Here is a 13377-nt window from a genome sequence, read left to right as displayed (position 1 = left end):
AGAGGTAGAAGCTAGTGAACCCCCTGCAAAGCATGGCCCCTGTGACCCTAAGCAGAGCCATGCAAAACATGGAACAGTCCTATCTCAGGTTTGAACCCAAAGCCTGGCACTTGCCAGCTGCCAGTAAGGCCCTGAGCCACAGCTTCTTCCCTAGAAGCTACCTCTTGGGCAGGGCGGTGGGGGGGGGGGGGGGTGCCCAGGTTTCCTATGAGAAATGGAGGGGAGGAAAGGATCCCCAGGTGGGTGCTGCAGGACCTTTCTCCTGTACCCAAGTCCTCCACTGCCAAAAGTCTTCCTGGGGGCAAAAAGTCCCTGGATCCAGAGTGTGATGCTGAATGATCCCAGAGCTAGGACAGTTCCCCTTTATAGGGTGAGCAAAAGTCAAACCAAAGGTCCTTATGTGGGCTCCCTAATGGTGGGCACCAAGGGTGGGGAGATTCCAGGGAGGGAAGGAAGCCGGTGCATCCCTCTGTGATGAGGGCCAGGAGGAGCATCTTTGCCCAGGTGTGGCCAGGACAGTGTTCTTGCTTTGATTAGATTCCCCTGGGGGAGGGAGGAGGAAATGAGCTCTCTCCTGTCTGCCCCCCAGAAACAAGGCTGCACCTGCCAGGACCTACATCCTCCAGGCTGCAAACCAAGGCCCGATCCGCCACACAGCAGAGAGCATGCTGCCCACATCTCCACTCCATGCAAGGGCTTCTTGACAGTTATTGGCAGGGCCTCTATTACCCAAGGACGGGCTGGGGGAGGGGAAGAAGGAAGAAAAGCCAATTTTGTTTCCCGGAGAGAAACGAGATTGCTGCTGACAGCTGTCCGTAGGAAAGCGGAGGCTCGTGCCCGCGTAATCTAAACTCGAGCGGCCCATGTCTCCCCTCAACCCAGAAATGAGCTTGTTAGAAGAGTCTGGATCCCAGCCGTTTCCCTTGACAGCTTCCTTCCCCTAATACACACAGCAAATTGGCAACCTGTCCTCGGGCATTTGCATCCGGAGTCCCTGGAGGGAGATATCTCTATTATTCTGTTTTGGATAAAGGAGGCCGTTTGAGATGACAGGTAGCAAACGCCTCTTTAATAAAGCACACAAGCAGCCACAGAGAGCCAGGCAGTGGAGAGAGGCTTGACAAATAGGTAGATTTGCAACCCAGGAGCATTAGCAGGGCCAGCCGGAGCAGTGAGCAAGGGAATGTTGGGGCTGCGGGCTAAATCACCCCTTGTTATTCTGATTTAACCGTCTCGTGGCTGGAGCCCCTGCCCACACCCCTCGGAAAGGCAGACTCAGAACATGGACACGCAAATGGCTTTGTGGCCCAGCATGTGCAAGCTGCAACTTGATCCCGTGAGTTCATCGCCTGCCATGGTGTGGCACAACTTCCTTCTAGCAGTTCACAGATCTTTCAAGAATGGTCCCTAGCCTTCCCTCATCTCTAGCCTGGTCTCCACTGTCTTTTTTTTTTTTTTTTTTTTTTTTTTGCAGTAACCTCAATTTTAAGAGAAATAAACATTTACTCAGCATTAACCATGTCTCACCCCAAGTGTCACCCTAAGTCACAGGAGCTCGTGCCTTCCCCTCTCGTGTCATTTCCCTTGATGCAACTATTTACTCCACTGCACAAACAGCTTCCCATTCAATTCTCCTAAGTTCTAGCTTCTCCTCCGTCCCGAATCTGAAGGAGCCAGGCCTAGGGTGTTGGGCTCTGTCCAACGATGCACTGGCAAATATTTAACAGCCAGCTCTCTGAGAAAATAAATAAATATCTGATTTGTGGTGTTTGCCGATTTCTGTGGTGTCAATACGCACACTGGGGCTGACTCCAAGCTTCCAAGGGGGTGTCACTGAAGTCAGTTGGGAGGAACCACACCAAGAACTCCACAGCTCAGACCACTGAAATCACGGCTCGTCGCTGGAGAATACCTATGTGACTTGGAACATTCCATAACTATGCTGCACCTTACCTTCCACGAAGATGGAAATGCTAGGTCATGAGGAAGCAGAGGGCTAACTGAGGCCACATGTGGCACCAGTAAATACCCGATAATGTTGGCAATTATCCTCCCCATCACCCACTTGACAGAGGCAGCTTTGATGCAAACACAGCAAGATGCTTCCACTTCCTCGCCCCAGGAGCTTGCCACATAGCCGAGGGTGGCCTGAGCAGGACTGTGGTTGGTTTGGTTCTCCAGAGCAAAGAGATGCAGTTGTGGCGACGCCAGGAGTAGAGCCGTGAACTCCTGCCACCCGCCTCCCCGCTTCCTAGGACACCTACTCTCTTCACGAGACTCTTCCCCATCTCCACCCTGGCTGCACACCGGAATCGCCTGTATTCGGGCCAGGTTTCCCATCAACCTAGATTCTGATTTAACAAACCCAGGTTGCCGGCTGAGCATCAGGATTATTTTTTTAATCTCTCCAGGTGATTCTAATATGCAGCCAAGACGGAGAGCTGTGTGATGACTGATGAGGAGGACAATTCACAGTAGCAGCAGAGCCTGAGTGTGAACGGTCCACCTGTGTTCCAGGCAGGCTCTGGCCTCAGCCCGCATTTGGATGCATCCTTCCTGATGCCGAGCAAATCCCTGGGACTGGAGTGACCCACAGAGACCAGACTCCAGCAACCAGGGGGGCACAGGACTTTGAGGGCTCCCTGACCCAGAGTGCCGTGTCTCCACACAACCCCCGTGTGCCCGCTTCAAATACTCAGACTCTTTCCTGCTCCAAGAACCAGGCAAGAACTGTAGCCGTGTGAAAAGCATTCCTGGGGGTCGTGTGTTCGCAGCCGACATGACCAAAGTCAGCGAACGCAGTGTTTGAGTGTGGATGGCCAAAACCGAAGGTGTCCCCTGCAAAACACAAGAGTGGGACTGCTGTTCCCCAGTACGGTTTCTACAGGATACTATTTCTATGGGATATTCATCAGGACCATGCAAGAGAGAGATGCTCAAATTCACATGCCTCTGATGGAAGCTAGAGTAGACCATGCTAGGTCAGGCTCTCTACTGCATGACTTCAGGGAGTCTTGGTATAATAATGTCCGTGGAATCTCCAAGAGCCAACATAAGATAGGGTGCTTCCCAAACTTAGTAGACCATGGAAACTTTCTCCCACGTAGAACCTGCCACCACCAGAGATCCATAAAACATGTTTGGCAAAGGCTCAGCAAGATCACATGGCTAACAGGCCCTGCCACAACACCAGGCAGAAGGTAGACCTACCTGTCCCCATACCCACCACAGGACAGTCACCAGGAGGAGAAGCTTCTCTGGACACATGAGAATAAGACGCTAAGCCCAGGATCCACTCCAGATCCCACAAATAGGCTTGAACAGGCTTGGGCAAAGCATGGATTATGTAAATACGTATTTGGGGACTTTTTAAACACAGATTATTCACCCAATTAACTCTAATGGCCCCTCAGAGCTGAGAGAGACTATTGTGTAAACATGTGGGGCTGAATGTGGCCTCGGCCCCAAGATTTCCTCAAAAGACGGGGTTTACAAGTCCCCCATAAGAGTTCCCTCTGGGCCCCAACTTGGCAGATAAGTTCATTGCCCGGAAGGGAATTCTTGCCTAAAATATGAAAGGGTAAGAGTGAAAAGAAGGATCCAGCTCCCTTTAAGCAAGCGGGGAGCTCTCTGGGTACAGATTTTATATATATTTTCATTTGCCATAAAACATACATTATATGACACAGAACATCTGGTAGCCTCCAGTAGTCTTGCTCTTTCTTAATACTAGGAGAAATGGTAGATTTCTTTCCAGCAGCCACTTACATTCACATATTCTAAATGTTTCCCTGTGGATACAGCACAGCCGGGAGGGAAGCTGATCCCATGCCTACCTCAGCAAGGCAGTGGGAGCTCCACCCTTGCTGGCTCTGCCTGAGACCCAGGAGGCCCAGCACACTGGCCCCAGCATGGAGCCCCCAGGAGAAGCTGGGCCTCCTCCAGGAGATAGGGCCAGAGACCAACTGGCCAACACAGAGAGCCTTGGAGGCCAAGGGAGCATGTCCATGGTCAAGTGTGCTGACAGAGGACTAAGGGCTAATTTTCCAACATCAACCAGGAACAGTCTTCTGGAATCCTCTTGGGCCCTAAGGGGCTGTACAGGAGCCCTGGAACCTGAAGGCAGGGAGCTTGCACACCTGGGGGGAGATGAGTTAAGGTCTGGTCTTCCCTTGGCTGCCAACCTGCTCTCCATGCATCCATACACCATCGTGTCACAAGAGCCAGAACCTGAGAGGAGGCCTTGTTTTCCTCCCTCTCTCTTACCACCCGTGTCCCACCCACCAGCATGCTGACCAACCTGACCAGCATGTCTCCATGGCTGCAACTCTCACGCCAACCAGCCAAGGCTCTCCCTTGCTCAACTGAGCTTCCTCCTGGGCCTTCTCAATCTTTGGGGAGATGCAAATAGGACCATGTCCTACTTCTGTGGGGAATCCTTCCTACTACTCTTAGGATAAAGACATTAGCACAGCTCATGCCTGATTGTGTCCCACTCATTGCTTCCCTCTGCCCAGAACTGTCTTCCTTCCTGTCTTTTCCACGTCACCTCTCAGCCACCAGAGCTCAGCTGGAATGTCATTCCCTCCCAGGGCCAGGTATGGGCTCTCACAACCCTTGGTACCAAACACCCAAACTAAAGTCATTCTCACTGCCCAGCACTTGGCATACAGTAGGTGCTCAGTAAACATCTGTTGAATGAAAGGGCTTCACCGAGACAAACAACCAAGGGACGAGGCACCTACAGGCCTAGCAGTGAGAATGGAAGTAGAAGCAGGAAGAGAAGAAAGGGCAGGCACATCCTCCCTCAGTTTAGCCCTCCCATCAGCCCTGTGAGGTCAATGCCCTTGTGTATTTGAAATAGACCCAAAGAAGTAACATGAAGAGCCAAGAAGTGGTGAAGGCAGGGTTTGAACCTGCATCTAGCTGACTCCAAAGTCCATGCTTTCTCCCACAGGATGCTACTGGGGAGTCTAACACAGTTGACTGGGAATCAGTCATACTGATAGTGGAGGAAGCAGGGAGAGTCCAAGAAGAGGGATCAGCACAAGCAAAAGCATGGTGGTGGGGGCAGCCAACACATCTGAGAAAGAAAAGAGGTACAGTAGGGTGGGAAGAAGTTCTAGAGAACACAAAGCCAGAGCAGTCTGCAGAGCCTGGGGAAGGAGGCCACTGCATGCCAGCCTTGGGAGTCAGAGTGTTATCATGGACAGCCAAGAGCAGGACACAAACTTGTCCCCTGCTCCAGAGACAGTCACCAGCTCCTTTCGTACTGCACTCCGAGGTTAGACCATGTTAGCAGACCAGCTTCACATCATCAGGCCCACCACAGAACGGACAAATGAGCAAACGAACAAGAGGCAAAAGCAATACACCTCTCTCTCAAAAATGATCCCCAGTTAGCAATTAGAAGTCCTTTAGAATTAAAGAGGAAACGTGTCCTGCTCCTGATACAATCTTCTAAGAGCTCCCAGGACTGGAAAGGACAGAGAACTAGGCCCAAAGAGAGTGAGAACTAACCATATCCGCTGTCGAATTCCAAACCCCTTACTCCTTCTTGTCCAGGAAGCCTCCCAGGTGGAGAGAGCAGTTAAGTTCAGACTCAGCCCCTCCTCTCATCCACCACCCAGGTGCCCTCTCCCCCTGCACAGCAGATAAAGCATGGTCAGGTTTGTAACATCAGAGCCCTATGAGCTCACTAACCCCTCATCCCATTTCTGGCACATCACCACCATGGCCCTCTCAGATCAGAGCCTCCTGCAGGGCTGAATGAGCCCATCTTACCCCCTCTGAATGGCCACCAGCATGTACAGGTGAGCACCTCATGCCCTCCCAGGCCTGAAAGTGTTTCAGTCAGTGCTTATATACTGGCTAACTCCAGACCCACCAGGCAACCAACATTTCCTGGGGGCCTTCTATGCACCAGACACTGATGAGGATATAAAATGGTGTGAAACATGAGATTACTGCCTCAGTCAACAAGATTGCGTCTCATGAAAAACTATATAGCAATACAAGCTCTATGGAAAAGTGCTCAAGTACCATGTGGTTGACAGAGAAGAAAGCTCTTGGCATCCAAAAGAGTGAGAACAGTAGAACTGTGGACTGGGCTGGGGCTGGGGACTTCACAGAAGAGCCAAAGGAAGATTCAAGCTGACACTTCAACATGAGCCCGAATTTCGATCTGTGGAGAAAAGGGAGACAAGAGTACAGCTGGGCAGAAGGGCCCAAGCAAAAGCACAAGAGAGGGGACTCCCAAGACTAGGCTACAAAATCGCACCCACAGACTCTGGCCAAGTAACTCTATGATTTGGCACAGACAGGATGTGGGGACACAGCCGTCCCAAAGACTAACAGCTCTACACATGCATGTGTGCATGTGGCATGTGTGTGCATGCACAAGGACACACACATCACACACTGCGTCACTGGCCACGGTGATTACTCAAATCTGAAGCCAGGCCACTTCTCCCGTGGGAATCAGCTGGCAGGCAATTCTTGGAAGTGCTACTAGGAGGTGCCAATCTCAGCGTGTATGCTTATCTTGTTCTTGTAGAACTCCCAAGGTGTCAGCCACAAAGATCATTGAAACAGGGAAGGCCTAGAAAAGGAGCCTCAGCACACCACTCTCCCAACACTTCCTACAGCTGTTTAGCAAGGCCTATCTGCAGGGTTGTCCCAGAGTTCCAGGAGATTAGGCTGGGGTTTTACCTAATACCTTCCTAACACTGTCCCTGGCAACCAAGACCTGTTTCAGCTACACTTCTTACTCAACAGACCTCATTACAAGGTGTGGATTTCAGAGGGTGCCCAAGATCGCCACAGCACAGGGAACTCTGGGCAAGTTTCGTCCCTTCTCTGGGCATCAGCTTCTTGATCTAAACATGGCAGGAGTGGACTGCATGACCTCTAAGGACCTCTCTATTGTACGACTGTAAGACCCAAAAGAATCCTGCAATTCCCATCCACTGAGCATCGGGGCAAGAGTTTACCTGGGCACTAACCTGACCCACTTACTTCTATGAGGGTGACCGCCAGCCAGCCATGTCTGCAGCACAATCTTGTGTAACAGCTTTGAGACAGGGCACAGATAATCCCATCACCATGCCAACAGGCCAGCTCTCTTATGACACTGAATTGAGGATACAAGGTCAATGAGCTGACAGTCAGTCCCAGACTTGGCTCTCCTCTAACCAGGCTGGGATTGGGGCAAGCCACTGTTCTCCATGGTCTCCATTTTCAATGGTGGGAAGTAAGCCAGTTACCTTTCAGCTGGCATTCTCTCAGCCCCATCACCCTCATGCCATGGAGAGTATGGAGAGGGGTCACATGAGGCAGGTTGGAGCAGTGAGAAGGGCCAGACTCAGAGCCAGGTATTCCTGGGTTTGATTCCTGAATGATTGCACCCATTACCTGTCTGAATTTGTCCAGATCATATATCCCACAAGCCTTATTGACATTGGGAACACTGGATCTACACCCTATAGAGTGCTGGGAAACATTTGAGATAAAGTATATAAAGTATCTGAGACATAGTAGGAACTCAATGATTGGTAGTTATTATCAAAAGCACTTTTATAACCAGAAATACTAGCAAACGAATGGACAAGGAGAAAAATCCATTAACAGATGCAAACACCGATTGGAATTTAGTGTATGATGCAGGTAGCATTTCTACTCCATGGCCTTAAAATGAATTATTTAATAAATGGTATCAGGACACATGATTGCTACCTTTTGTTGGTGGCAAAAGCATGGGAAGGAATATTAGATCCATACCTTTCTCCTTAAGCTATAAAAAATTCTAGATGGAGCAGAGATTCAAATATAAACCATAGAACCTTAAAAGTTCTAGAAGAAAACATAGGTGAATGGCTTTAAAATCCTGCAGGGAAAAGGGATGCTCTTTCAGTGTGTCATTAAAAAAATAAAAATAAAAAGCCATAGAGAATGAAAATTTGGAAAAAAAAATTAAATTAAAAATAAAAAATTAAAAAAAAGAGAGGTTAGAGTGGGAGAGAGCCAAAGCATAAGAGACTCTTAAAAAATGAGAACAAACTGAGGGCTGATGGGGGGTGGGAGGGAGGGGAGGGTGGGTGATGGGTATTGAAGAGGGCATCTTTTGGGATGAGCACTGGGTGTTGTATGGAAACCAATTTGACAATAAATTTCATATATTTTTTAAAAAAAGGAATGAAAATTTGGGGCACCCGGATGGCTCAGTCGGTTAAGTGTCCAACTTCGGCTCAGGTCATGATCTCATGGCCTGTGGGTTCGAGCCCTACGTCGGGCTCTGTGCTGACAGCTCAGAGCCTGGAGCCTGCTTCGGATTCTGTGTCTCCCTGTCTCTCTGCCCTCTCCTGCTCGTTCTCTGTCTCTCTGTCTGTCTGTCTCTCTCTCTTTCTCTCTCTCTCTCTCTCAAAAATAAATAAACATTAAAAAAATATTAAAGAATTAAAATTTTTTTTTAATTTTTTTTTTCAACATTTTTTATTTATTTTTGGGACAGAGAGAGACAGAGCATGAACAGGGGAGGGGCAGAGAGAGAGGGAGACACAGAATCGGAAACAGGCTCCAGGCTCCGAGCCATCAGCCCAGAGCCTGACGCGGGGCTCGAACTCACGGACTGCGAGATCGTGACCTGGCTGAAGTCGGACGCTTAACCGACTGCGCCACCCAGGCGCCCCAAGAATGAAAATTTAACAACATGAAAGATTTACACTTCTAATTTAAAATAAATTTATAGTTCAATGAAATTTTTGCAAGACATAAAAAAGTTACTTGTCAACAAACATTTAAGGGCCTACTGAGTACCTATTGTTGCATTCCTAACATTCAAAGAGCTCTCACTACTCAATTCTCTAAAATGAGCCCCCACTACAAAAATGAGCAAAGGATGTGAACAGGCAATTTGTGAAATAAATAAAAATGGCCACTAAGAATTAAATAAATGCAAAAAGACACAATATATAATTTTTCCACAGCCACACCAGTGAAGAATAGAAACATTAAAAAAAAAATAGGTTGGGTGGGATGTGGAGAAATGCATCATCATGCTGTGTGAGTGCCCTTCAAGGAGAACTGCTTGACATTATGTATCAAAATTATAAATGTGCAGATGCTTTGACCCCACAAAGAGATATCCACAAAGATATTCACTGAAGTTTGTTATAATAAAGAAAAATTGGAAACAACAACCTGAATATTCATGAAGGGAAAACTAGCCAACTAAGTTAGGGTATTCAGAGAACACTGTGTTACTGCCTAAGTGAGCCAGAGAGGTGGGAAGCTCAAGGCTCCATCAGCAATGTCACAAGAGTGGCAGCACGATGCAATCTGAGAGGGGAGGGCATGTTTGAGCATGACCCTTGACAAACAATAGAACAGCTCAATTCTGCCCACTGTGTGAGGGATGGGGTGATGGGGGGAGGCATCCACTGAGCCCTGGGGATCCAATCCAGAGAAGAGGCTGCACCCACAGGGGACTACCTCCATGCTCTGTGATGGAGGGCAGGTTTGTGAATTACACCCTGGCCACCTGCCCTCAATAGGGTGAGGAGGAGAGAAGGTGGCTATACTATGGCTTTGCTCCAACATCTCAGGCAGGAAGACCCCTCCCCCAGATTAATGGGTAGGCAACAAGGGCCCAGCATCTGGGTGCAGATAAGTGGCTCAGGAGCCAGGCCAACACCTGGGCAATCAGTGTCCTCAAGCCATGACCCATACTCTGCCCTAGACACACAGAGTCCACCTGCTACGCCTTGCCTGAGATCTACAGTCCACCTGGGTCCAGGCTTTGGCTCAGAATCCACCAATTATATGTAGATGTACTTAGATCACCAGGCCTCAACCCTGGGGGCTACAATGCAGGGAGAAGGTGGGGCAAGAAGGAACCCAGGACACAGAAGAATCTGGTTAAGGGAGTTTGGAAAATCAGATTAACGACCCAAGGGGATCTCAGGCATTGTCTGAAGAAAGTCTTAGCACAGAAAACTCTGCTCAAACAAAGGTTAAAGTGGAACCCCAGATAGAAAACACACATGGAGGCAGTTGCATGTCAGGAAGGCTTGGGGGATAAAGATCTATTGTGTGCTAGCTCTGTGCTTATTCCTCTGTGAGGGGGCATTCCCTCATCAGGAGGAGGCAGAGCCCTGCTTTCCAGAAGCACACAGTCTGGTGAGGAAAAGGGACTCTACAGAGGTAAATCAGAGGAGTGAGTGCTTACATTAGCCATCTGGAGATCAGAGTGACTCCTGGCGCAGAGACTGCAGACAGTTCAGGAAGATCTGGAGGTCCAATCTAAGAATGAGGCAAAGTCTACTTCAGAATCCAGGGAAGAAACACCCACAGGAGAAGCCCAAGAAGAGGTCCCTGCCAAAAGGTGGCTGGGTCTGCTCTGGTCAGAACAGGAGGAATGATAGGAGAGAGCACATGAGAGGTAGCAGGGATACCCGGGAGCCGCCAAGAACCTGGGAGCTAATGACTTAGTGATTCTTCTTTGACTGGAAGAAGCCAGGGCTAGAACATGGTGAATCGCTCAGGCCCGTGCTCCTGTGGCAGCCCACGTACTTGCCAGCCTGCCTTCCCCAGGTAGGCAGCACCCACTTATTTCAGGTCCCCAAGGGGCTGGCTCTCAGCCAATAGGAGGAAATGAAGTCAACACTCACAGGGGCAATGGAGGAGGATGAGGGCGCAGGGGTATGGGGTTCCGTCACACAGAAAACCCTGACAGCAGGTAATAGGAAACCTCTGGGGAGCTATACGCAGGCCTGGCCTGACTTTAGCCAAGCGAGGCCAGAGGATGAGTAAGAGGAAGTAGAAGAGGTTTTTCAGAGAGACCATCTGGGTGGAGGAGTGGTGGTGAGGCCAGACCTAGGCAGGGGTTAAGAGCATGGAGAGAAGATAAAGAATCAAGAAATACTACAGCATCAGAATGGGTGGCACCATCCACCCAAAAGGCTAGAAACCTGGATCTTCCACGCCTCTTCCTCATGCCATTGGCCTAATTGCCCCCCAAAAGAGGGCTGCCCATGAAAGAGGCAACAAACCTGGGAAGGGGGTGTGGACAGAGACCATCAGCTTGAGTGTGGCCCAGAGGGCACCCACTACCTGTCAGGACATGCAGTGTAATACTTGGTCACATATACTGCAACACCTCACAACCTGGACTGCGTCTTCCTCAATACCATACACCTGGACTGAACCCCACGCATGTGACTGCACAGCACAGGAGCTCATCCTGAACTGAATGGAGGATGCCCAGTGGGCAGCTGGAGATCTTTCTCTGGAAGTTAGACCAGAGATGCAGCCAGTGAGAGAATGAGCCACTATGAGCAAAGAAGGGCAGCAGCCAAAGCTTTGTGAGTGCTAACCTGCTATTAGGTACCATTCTAGGAGATTTGTAGCGATCAACTCAATCCATCGTCATAACCACCCTAGAGGTAAGCACTATTATCACCCCCAGTTTACAGGTGAGGAAAGCATGTCAGAGAGAGGTTGAGAAACTTGCCAAAGGTTACACACCTAGGAAGTTGTACAGCCAGCGTTGGACCCAGACATGATGGCCCCACTTCATCACTCTGATGATGATGGAAATCAGGCCAAGAGGAGATGGGATAATGTGCAGAGAAAGGAAAGAAAAGGACCAAGGACAGAGCCCAGGGCACTAGCCATGAGCAAAGAGTAGCCAAAGGAGATAAGGCCACCGGAGAGGAGGGAAGAGGAGCAGGAGAAAACCAGGAGCACCACCTCTCTTGAGGAGTGTTCATCAAGTGGCTGAGTCAATGAATTAATGAGTAAGTGACGGCTAAGGAATGGAGGTGACACAGAGACCACGAAGCAGACAGCTGGAGGAAAGAAGGTGTATGCAGTCAGTGGGGCACCACTGCAGAGAGGCCAGGAGGACCCCAGATTTGGGGCATGACCTGGCCCTTCCCAGCCCACAGACACGGTGCTTACTCTGGAGATGGCTGGGCCACAGCAGGACTTAATCTGCTCTGCACGGCTGCAAAACATTTGCCTTCTTTCCATCCACTGGGGACTCCTGCTCTATGCCAAGTTCTTTCAAGTGTGGAAAGGATGTGCTCCCCAAACAGTTCACAGCTATTCTAAAGTTGACATTGCAAGATGTTGCCTATTTATAACCAGAAATTCCTCCATAACTAAAGTGGACCAAGAAGAGTGGCAATTCCATATTGTCTTTGATTTTGTTTTAAATAAGAAGAGCTCAGAATTGTATCCTTGACCGTATCCAAGTTATTCCTTTTCCCCATATATGGCCGGATCCACTGTTTGCCAGGACAAGCCATGTTTTCCTTATTAAGCAATACACAAACTTAGCAAACAGAACCCGCTCACTGTCCCACACCCCAATCCCAACTGCCATCGCTGAAGCAAGGGCCTGACCAGGCTGCAGAGAGTCAGAGGGTCCTAGCAGCAGCGGGGCATGGACCAGAAGTCTGGGCTGGACCCTGGGCAGCCAGACCCAGATGCTGGGCACCAACAGTGGTCGTGCCTTGTGGGTACCAGGCTCCAAGAGAAGTCATTCTGGATCCTGATAACAACCCTAAGGTGTAGGGATCATTTTCCTCATCTCACAGATGTGCAGAGTGAGGCACCGAGAGACCATATCATCTGCTCAAGCTCATCCAGCAAGGCTGGCAGAGATGGAGAAAAGCCCATTTCTGCCTCATCTTATCATCTTTTCACTCCCCATGGGTCATCTCTCCTCCCTGAGCCCTGGTTTCCCCACCCGCACAGGGATATGACTGGAAAAATGATTTCTCAACCCCCACCAACACTTGCACCCACTGCTTCTCTGACGGGTATCAGAACATTCTAATGCATCCCTTGGTAAAGATCTGGCATGGATGAAGGCTAGCAGGTATGTGGAGACACAGGCCTCCCCACCCCCAGCAGAGTTCTAAGGCCACAGCTGGAGCAGGAGAGCCTCCACCACCTGTCTGGGACGCAGAACAGTCTCTCCCTCAGTGCCTCTCGGCTCCCAGGATTTTCCCAGCCCTTTAAGACCTCCCCTCCAGGAGCTATTCTGCCCCGCAGAGCCCACACCATGTCTACAGCCTGCTATCTGAGCCCCGCCGGCCTGCCTCTGATGCCCAGGCCTCTGGAAGTTGACACCTAGGACATAAGAGGCAGAAGGGATGGCTATGGAATTAAAAGGAGGGGCCTGGAACTTACATCCTCTCAAATGAACGGATACAGTATGACCGCCCCTCCTTCAATAGTTATCTTTGAAAAATGCAAGGCTGGGACTCATCTCTCCAGGTTACTGCTACTCCTCAGAAACACCTGAGACGGGCAACTGGTTCAGCCTGTGGGCTGCAGAGCTCCAGACCACACTTCTAGAGGAATCTCTGG

At 49.9% G+C, this 13377-nt stretch overlaps 1 long non-coding RNA gene across 5 annotated transcripts in view; it reads right to left on the bottom strand.

The window, feature by feature from the left end:
- LOC102900331 overlaps window positions 1–7109 on the bottom strand; it is a 222301-nt gene extending 215192 nt beyond the window's left edge. For 2 of the 5 annotated variants that reach the window (XR_002158304.3, XR_006599095.1), the window contains exon 1: window positions 6043–7109. This is a non-coding gene — a long non-coding RNA (uncharacterized LOC102900331). The remainder of the gene's footprint in view (window positions 1–6042) is intronic. The other 3 variants (XR_006599088.1, XR_006599104.1, XR_002742948.2) reach the window with 3 other exon arrangements.
- Between the last annotated feature and the right edge of the window lie 6268 nt (window positions 7110–13377).

This window comes from Felis catus, chromosome A1, assembly GCF_018350175.1.
Source record: "Felis catus isolate Fca126 chromosome A1, F.catus_Fca126_mat1.0, whole genome shotgun sequence".
In the NCBI taxonomy this organism is placed as follows: domain Eukaryota; kingdom Metazoa; phylum Chordata; class Mammalia; order Carnivora; family Felidae; genus Felis; species Felis catus.
Note: the sequence above shows the minus strand (reverse complement) of the source record. Positions and strands in the feature narration are given on the sequence as shown.